Genomic DNA, 9,881 nt, shown 5'->3' with positions numbered 1-9,881 from the left:
GAAAGTTGACAGAACACATATTAAAATCATTATATAGTTACTCCAAACGAGTTTTTGAAATCCAAATATTTTATTTACTTTGAAATTAAAAATTTTTATAACTGAAATTTTCAATTATAAAAATAGCTACAAAATAGTTAAAAACAATATTTTTGAATGTTAATCATTCAATTTCTTGATAATTAGGATATAGTTCAATTTAACAATTAAACATCTGGAGTTTTCTTTTTGTCTAAAACTTAGTCTGGTAATTTTTAATTAAATTTTAATTTTTGCTTCTTTAAAATTTATTAAAATATGGTTATTTTTTAGATGAAAATATGAATTCATTTAACTATTATACATTTTGAATTTTTTTCCCTCAAAATTATGTTATACAGTTTTTCACCAAATATTTTCATCAAATCTAATTTTTTAATTATTTTGTCGGGCAAATTTTTGACCAAATCTTTTCATGAAATCTTAAATTTTTGTCAGCGTGTGAAGTACTTGATTTTACAGATTTCAGAAATCAAATTTGTGATTCTCATTTAAACAATCTAACTCTGAAGCACTTGATTTTACAGATTTCAAAATTCAAATGTGTGATTCTCATTTAAACCATTAACTCTGAATACTGATGCCCCTAAAAAGACGGGAGATTTTATCCTTTTCCTCTGATGGATCCGTATGTCAGATTTCAGAACTCAAATTTGCAATTCTCATTCATTTAAACCATCTGGCTCTGAATACCGATGTCCCTAAAAACGCAAGAGACAAAACAGAGATGACGAAGTCACAGGCAGTTCAGAGAGAGGACATGCTTTTATTGTCAACCGCTGCAGCCGCTTCACGGGAAAGAACCAAACAGTGCGCTGCAGCGTTTTATGTGACATCACGTCTTGCAATGTAATGAGAGTCCCCTAACTCTCTCCTCAATTCCTATAAATTCAACTCTCACGTCTACCATGTCATCACATAGGGCATACATCACCCTCTTACTCCTCAGGATTTTGGGGTCCCTCGGCCAAGTGAATATGAGCATTTTGTCATTAGTTCAAAAATGGTAGAATCTATTAATCCATTTTCGCCACAGATCTGCAGATTTCTCGCATTTTCTTCCCCATCACCGTCATCATTTTTTTAGTACTTGGTGTCTCAGTGTTGCAGTCTATTTTTTTTTGTTGGGGGAGGTGGGGAGTATTTCGTGTCTCATTGTTGCAGTCATGGTCATAACGGGCTACTGTGTGGTAACTGCATATTGCAGATGAGCACATTAAGAGGAGTACGGCAGACAACATCACTATGCGCAGCTTTCAAACTGTTGAGAAGACGATGTACAGAGAACTGTGTGCTCGCCCCCTTCCCACAAAATGATGTTCAGAAATTTGCAGATGCACATAAAGTATTTGGAGCAACCAATATCATAAAAATGATGGAGGTAATGCTATACAACATTATGTAGAGGTCTTCATATATTTGATTTGTCTGTTAATGAACCTAACTTTGTGTTTGGAATGAATATTGAGTCTGAGACTGCACTGTAACTCTAGAAAATTATTATTATTATATTTACTTCGTTGAAACTTGAATTGATTCATGTTTTAATTAAAAAAACATATGTTATTGCGTTCATATTTATATGTTGCTTATACCACCTTTCCATTCTCTTATTTTGTATTTTGTAAAATGTATCATATAAATGTTTCAGTCTCCTCTTTTGTAAAATGGATAATATAAATATATTATATAAATAAATATGGTAACATATTTTATTGTATTATTTAATTAGATTGTAAATTTAAATTATAATTGCAGGTTTTAATCGTAAAGTCAATCATTTATTCATTTTTTCATGGGTTGGTATTTTAAAGTTTTTTATTTTTAATGATTTGAGTGTATAATGATATCATATCATTTTTTAAATGATTTATATTTAATTATATATGTATAATGTATAGGTTTGAGTTGGAGAAAGATTATCGAGAAAAAATATTTAAAGTTAACAATAAAGTTAAAAGTTATTTTATTAAATTTCATCATATTATTTGTTTGGGAGAATTGAAATAAGTGGAGATGACAGTGATCATTTATCTCAACCACTTGACATAAACCTAAAATAAAATCATCCAATCTTTTCGTTTTCTCCAAGAATCTTATAAATTTTATAATAACAATCTTCCTCCACTATAAAATATTCTCTCTTTCTCTTTGAGCATGATGACAAATGAAATAACTTTTTCACTTTTTTCCATAAGTCTTGGAAAGTCTCCAATAACCATCCTCCTCCTTAGAATACAAGAAATAACCATCTTCCTCTATTGTAAAATCTTTTCTCATTTTATCCCTGATGCTTATAGAGAAATAACTATTTTACATTTTTCTATAAATTTTGCAAATCTTTTAATAACCATCTTACTCCCTAGGATAAAAGAAATAACCATCTTCTCAATTATAAAATCTTCTCTAGCTCTTGCTTATGCCCACAAAGGAAATAGTTTTTTTACTCTTTTCCATTAATACTGCATAGTTTTTAATAACCATCTTCCACGCTCACATAGAAAAAATAACCATCTCCGTCAATTATAAAATCTTCTCTCTTTTTCATGCTCATGGATGACATACAATTTTACTGTTTTCTATAAACTCTGCAAAGCCTCTAATAACTATCTTCCTCTCTTTCCTGCAAAGTCTTTTCGGAGAACATGTTTCTCACACCTTTTCAAGGAGTAGAACCAAGTAGCAGATCTCTTGTCAAAGGAAGGTTGTTGTGGTAAGCCATGCTTGATCTTTTGACATTGGTAACTTACAAAGCGTAGGAAGTATATTTTTTTAATGATCTGATGTAGGTAGTTTTTATCATTTTCTACTGGCCTGATGTAGGTAGTTTTTATCAGTCTTTAATTGTATATAGCTGATGTTTTTCTGAAGCTACTGCTTGTTTTCATGTGAAGATCTTACTGATGGTTATAGTAGGATCTGTCTTGATTGTTTTTTATGAAGTTAGACAAAAGTAAAATTGATTTTTGACTAAACTGTATAAATAACATTAGAAACAAAATTATAAAAATAGTAAATACTCTCTTCCCTAAATTCTGTGAAACCTCCAAGAACCCGTCAAATAACCTCCTGTAATTTAGAAGAAATGACTTTCTTCCTCCACTATAAAATATTTTTTCTTTCTCTTGCTAATAAACAATATAAGTTTTTTACTCTTTCTCTTGAATTTTTTACTCTTCTATCTTCCTCTTCCTCATGCTCATAGACTAAATAACTTTGTTACTCTTTTCAATCCTCGAAAGCCTCTGATAACCAACTTCGTCTCTTGCATAGAAGAAATAATACTTTACATTTCCATACGTGTACAAAGCCTCTGGTAGTTAGCAGTATTCTATTTTATTCAGGAGCTTTTCGATAGATTCTATAAAGCCTCTAGTAAATAGAAATATTCTCTTTCACTCAGGTTTGCTGCAATTTATTTTCATTTATTCAGGTTTCCTGCACTCATGTTTCAATGCTGATGCTGACATAACGATTTTGTGCAATCATGTTTCAATGCTGGATCTGCCACAGGATATGCGCGCTGATGCAGTTAGCAGTATGGTATATGAAGCGAGCGCAAGGCTGAGAGACCGTATGGGTGCGCGAGAACAATCTGGCAGCTGCAGGAACATGTCTCTAAGCTGCAGTTAGAGAAGGCGATCTTGCAGGCGGAGCTTCTTCACATGAATTTGCATCAGGCGAATATCACTGCTTACATAAGAGAAAACCTGCATAGTGTTGAGGGCGGAGATCAATCCATATCGGAGCCGTTTTCTCACACTCTGAGCACTTTCCATGAAGGATCCACTCAGATGCTCGTGATCAAGATGATCAATCCCTACCGGAGCTGTGGGATCCGTCATGGCTGTAGTCGACGTATCCTGTGTATATTTCGGAATTATTCGGGGGCTCGACCTTTTTTTGGGGGGGTCATATTATATCAGGTTTATGCGCACAAAAATAACACCGGGAGAAAAGGGAGAAATGTTCGAAGATAACGCTCGAACGAACAAAGTGGAGAATCAAACCAGTGACACTTGATCACGTTTATCGAAAACCCTTTTTACTACAGCGAGCTTAATTAAACCCTAATGTATTTTTTTTTTTTGAAGAGGATAGAACCATAATGTGTTTTTTGCGTCCCTAATTCGCCGCCTAATTACACGTCCTTGAATTTCAAGCTCTCGTAGATCTGCGAATGAAAGTGATGGCAATTTCACGCTATGTATAGCTTCGGGTTTGCCCAATGTATTATAAAGGTCTCGATTTGTGTCTTCCCTTGATGTAGTTCTTTATTTTCTTTTTGCCCTAATTCGATTCTGATACCCTTCATTTGGCCCAGCATGGCGTGGGGTGGAAGGGAGATTTTGATGCAATTTAACAGTTTAGTAATTCTATTATATTTTAAGTATAAATGATTTTTTTCTTTCCCAAGCTGCCATGAGTATTATTTCAAAGAGATAAAATAGTAACTTTGGCTTGCCACTTAATACTAAAACCATGGGGAGACAAGCATGTTCATTGTATAAGTTGCGTCTTTCATGGTAGCATAGTTTATAAAACAACACAATGAAATGACATTAGCTATTGCCTTATTCAACATAAATATTTTTGACTTCAGCTTTTGTTTTTCTTTTATGTTATGTTGTTGGGCAGGTTCATTTTTTTAGAATAATGATTAACGAGTATTTTTCTAGATGTGAATAGGAGGTTAGACATGTTGAAAATTCAAAGTCTAAATATATAGTGTGAAATTTTTGTTATATGTTGTTTTTTTATATGGTAGTTTGGAAGTATTTTTTTTCTCTATGATTTAAGTACCGAAAGTCTTGTTGAGTTAGTAGATGTTAATGAGCTTAGAAATTTTAGTGTCTATGGTTTATGCCTGACTAACCCTGGTCAAAATTTCATTTTTTGAACTTGCGTTATAGTTGGTCTTTGGGGAGTTGTTAGTGCTCCCATATGAGTTTCTTTTCCATATCCTCAAATTCTCTTTTTGTTTTCTCATAGAATCTAAGTTGTAAGGACATGACCACCTAAAGAGCATCATTGGGAGCCTAAGTAGCTTGAGGTGGTTGTTTTCGTAAAGGGGGTGCCTTGAAACCTGAAAGAGATCACTTGCACGGATTTCTTCAACTAAAACTAGAGCTAGTGGGAGCCAAAAGATACAAGAGGAAGCCACACACCAATACCCAACTAAAATCCAACGACATAGGAGACAAATCTAGAGAATTAGAGGTCACAACCTCAACAAAACCCGAGATGAGAGATAGGTTACTAATGCCTTGAAAACTTGTCCAAGAAAGGATAATAACCCCTAATCCCCACAAATGAAGCCCTAATCCATGGGGACAACAACAACATCACCAACTGCAAAGAGAATTTGGGATTTCATCTAGGCGAAGCACCATATCAAACCACCAAAGAGTAGCTGGAAGCGAGTAAAACTAGAGAAAATGCACAAATATTTCCCTAGGTTTGAAATTTGAAAGAATTGAACAATGGGATAGAAAGGGAGAAATGCTTCTATGTCCAAGTTTACCCAAACCACCTAATAGGCTGCTAGAAACAACAATGAATATCCAAAACACAAAAGTTGAAATAGACCAAGGTAAATTAACAATGGGAACACCAAATGAATGACCATAATTAGTATACTAGAACCTAAAAGATATGAGCAAACAAAATGATCTACATATCTAGAGCCTAAAGAGACCAAGATAACAACCATCCAATTCTAAATCTAGGTGAACCTTAATTTAAGCTATTTGTTACCTACTCCCTCCATCATAAAATGAGTTACTATTGTTTGAGTCTCATAATTCACAAGACCAAAACCCTAGTTCAAATTTGTTCCATAGAAATCATTACATAATTCCCTAGTATGAACTCATAAACCTAATGTGAGGACCAATGGACATAAATAAGGTGGGACATAGATCAGGCTCAACTATGGTGTGTAAATTAGATATTATAAAATTAAATAAATGATTAAAAGTAGCACAATAGAACCTAGAAGAGATGACCCAACACAATGACCTATAGGTCTAGAGCTTAAAAGGACCAATATAGAAACCAACTCAGTCTGCCAACCTGCATCAACCTCAATTTAATCTATTTGTCACCTACACCCTAAATTTATAGGACAACCATACTGATACCTATTTGTGCCATATAACTCATAACATACCTCTCAATTTATCACCTCAAAATCCTGATGTGAGGGCTAAGGGACATAGATCGAGTGGCTAGGGTACATAAATTAACAATAAGAACAAAGAAAAAAATGACCAAAATTAGCACACCAAAACCTGGAAGATTTGAGCCAACACAATGATATAGAGATCTAGACCCTAAAGGAACCAAGATACCATATAACTAATTCCACTAACGTTCCTCAACGTAAAACTTGTTACATACTTCCCCAATATCAAATCATAAACTTGATGTGAGAACTCATTACATACTTCCCGAGTTCATAATGCTCATGTGAGATCGAGGGGACATAAATTACTTCCACAATATCAACTCATACAATAGTTAATTCCACTCACCTCCCTCAATATAAAACTTGTTACATACTTCCCCAATATCAACTCATAAACTTGATGGGATTTACATACTTCCCCAATATCAACTCATAAACTTGATATAAGAACTCGTTACATACTTTGGTGTGATGGTGTGTAATACAAGGAGGAGGCATCTTATAAATTTTTGAAGAATGTAGGAGTGGACTTTGATCCACTTATGTGCACCCATGTCATGAGACCATTTGATAATATCTCTCTAGGTGCAACCATATGTTGGACCACTACATCAAGGTGATCCCATGACTCCATATTAAGTCCTCATAAGAATTGAACCTTACCTATTGGCCAAAATTGTATCATTTCAGCATTAGATCTAAGTCCTATGGATTTTTATTCATTATATATATATCTATATTTACAAGAGATAGATTAAGAATGAGATGTAGTAAAAAAAAAAATTGTCCCATCAACGATTTTGCTATTAGAAACCAATTACAAAATAGAGTAATAGACAAATTCGTCTCCCTTTCTGCCTTTTTCATCTTTGGACGACTTGCTCTGCCTCGCCATGCTGTACAGCCATCCCAGTCAACTGACGTGAAGTCTTATGCCGATGGTTTTCTGCAATAAAGGAAATTTCGTGTTAATGGGTATTTAGACCATACACTGTTGTGGACTAATCATCTCCGGCAACCGTAAAATTCAAGAGAAGATTATACGTTTTTGTTTTGGTTTTTTTTTCCGAGAATCTTGGGAGGTTTTGGGTGCTTAAAAATGAGTTTTGAAGGGTATAAATAGATTTAGCATTTTAAATATCTCAAACAGCTTAATAATTTTAACACATTTATTAAATTTCGAATAAATTTAACACCAAAAATATATATAAAAAAATTCCAAAATATAAAATAATTAAACTATAATAATTTTTTCAATTACAGGTTAACAAGTTTTCATCTTCTGAAGAATTGGGAAGTCTTTCTTTCAGTGCATGTCTTGTTATAATTAATCATTGTTTTTAATAGCTGAATCCAAGTTTACTTATAACCAGCACATTTATGGATTAACCACTTCCAAGGCATCGATTATGTTTGTCATTTTCTATTTGATAATTATTCCAAGGCATCTATTGTGTATGTTATTTGATAATTTGTATGTATGAAGTAAATATAAAGAGGTAAACAGATTCAATAATGATTAAAAAAATAGATTTAGAGATGAAAAAAAGTTAATATTGAAAATTCTACTGAAATATTTAATTTTTAACCAAAAAAAAATAAATTCTAATTAAAAAAAATTATTATATCACACTTTCTCATAATGAATTAACTAAAAATAAAAACTCATTATAATATTATGTATCAATTATATTTTATGGCTTTAAACATATATCATCTTTGAACTAAAACTTTATCATCAAATCAATTCGATTCATTTAAGTTTGGGCATTCTTATTCATAGCTACCAACCTTAAATTTGGATTTGCACTTTGATTTGAATTCAACATGATACTAAAAAAAACTATTAAAAAAAATGACAGTATACATTTTCAAAACTTATACTTTTCGTTTTCTAATAAGAAATATGCCTCTTGCTCATTTTATTATACACTTCTTTCTCTCCGAAATCCTCTCTTATTTTCGAAAATCAAATCCTTCTTTAATTTCAAAACTTAGTTATCTAAAATGTATAATTAAAAAATCAATTTTTTAAAGCCAGAAACATATTTTTCTAAAATATATATTTAGAAATAAAATTTCAAAACTTTTTTTTTAAGGATCTCTTTGCTAGAAACGTAAGAAAATCAGTTACTCTGTATGGAATTAGCCAATGATCACAAATCGATCATTTCCTACTTTCAGAACTTTTCAGCGTTTCAAATGCATTTTAAGAAAATTCCTATTCAAAACTTATTTAAAGAGTCTAGATCAGTAATTTTCTAGAATGAGGTAATTTTGACAAACTCTCTTTTTTGTTTTTTCAACTTTCTGTCCTTTCAAAGCAACAACGAAATTGAAAATTTTACTATTTTACTCTTATTTTCTATTTATTTTCCTGCACGACTATCTATTTGTGTTTAGGAGAATACTTCCCTCACTATCATGTGCCCTAGAATGAAAAAAAATGTGTGAGTCATGTTGTGCCCTAGAATGAAAAGATATATGTGTGAGTAAACTATGATTAAAGATTTATCTTAACCATGGATCTAATATTAGCTGAGAATAAATTTATTCATATGCAAATTTATTTTACAGTACAAAAAATAATGAGTAATTTTGTATTGTTTAAATTGTATTTTTGAATGTTTTCGAGATTACATAACATCTGCATTGATCTACTTTATCAGTGCACATTAAACTGCATTTTTTTATTAATTTATTTTATTCTATAAAAGATTAAAATATTTTCTCATGAGATCATGCAATTTTAGTCATGATAGTCCTTTGTACATAGATTAGTTTAATAGAGTGTTTGATAGATTTGTTTGTTAGAGGGTTTGATCTTTTTCTTTTATGAATATTTGATTTGTGTGTGGATTGTGGATGGCTGCATGCAAAGGAGAATTGTAAAGATAAATTCCATTGTGGAAAAATCTTTGTCAAAGTAGAGGAGATCTACTTGTGAAGAAGTCGGATCAACATAGATATGGTTTGATCTACTATGGATCTACAATTGAGAGAAATGTCTACATGTTTGAAATGGTGGTTGTCAAGATTATGAGATGGTGCAAGATGTACAGTTGCGGCATGTAGGTTTAATGTTGGCATTTCTCATTATAGATCTAAACTAATAAAATATCGTGGTATTGTTTATCCATAGATCAAGATCTAAACACTGCAGATTTGATGAAAAATATCAATATGTAAAGTTATTATTATTATATTTGATCTAATCTCCACAGATAAATAAATAACAGTCATTGATTTTGTCTTTGTATGTTTTGGTGGTTTGTGTTTATTTTTTCATTGGTTATAAAAAGGGTTGGTGGTTCTTAAACTGGAAGCCCCGACACTACTACACCAAGGGTACTTTTAAGACAAAAGAAATCTTTTGTGTTAAAAAGTCACTTTTTATTTTAGTTTTTTTACATTAAAATTTAATATCAATTGAATTGTCTTAAATATAAAGTTTAAGACAAAAACAATTTGAGACAATAATATTTTAAGACAACTTTAAGTTTAAGACAAAAACATTTTGAGACAAAAATATTTTAAGACAAAACAATTTAAGAAAAAAATATTTTAAGACAAAACTTTATATTTAAGACAAAAACAATTTGAGACAAAAATATTTTAAGACAAAACTTTATACTTAAGACAAGAACAGTTT

At 31.6% G+C, this 9,881-nt stretch overlaps 1 pseudogene; it reads left to right on the top strand.

Moving 5' to 3' along the window:
* The first annotated feature begins 1,246 nt into the window (after positions 1–1,246).
* LOC149181067 (LOB domain-containing protein 1 pseudogene) lies at positions 1,247–4,019 on the top strand (annotated as a pseudogene).
* Positions 4,020–9,881: the final 5,862 nt, after the last annotated feature.

This window comes from Pinus tabuliformis, chromosome 3_2 (assembly GCF_031772625.1).
Source record: "Pinus tabuliformis cultivar Carrire ecotype Pingquan chromosome 3_2, CPIR1, whole genome shotgun sequence".
In the NCBI taxonomy this organism is placed as follows: Eukaryota; Viridiplantae; Streptophyta; class Pinopsida; order Pinales; family Pinaceae; genus Pinus; species Pinus tabuliformis.
Note: the sequence above shows the minus strand (reverse complement) of the source record. Positions and strands in the feature narration are given on the sequence as shown.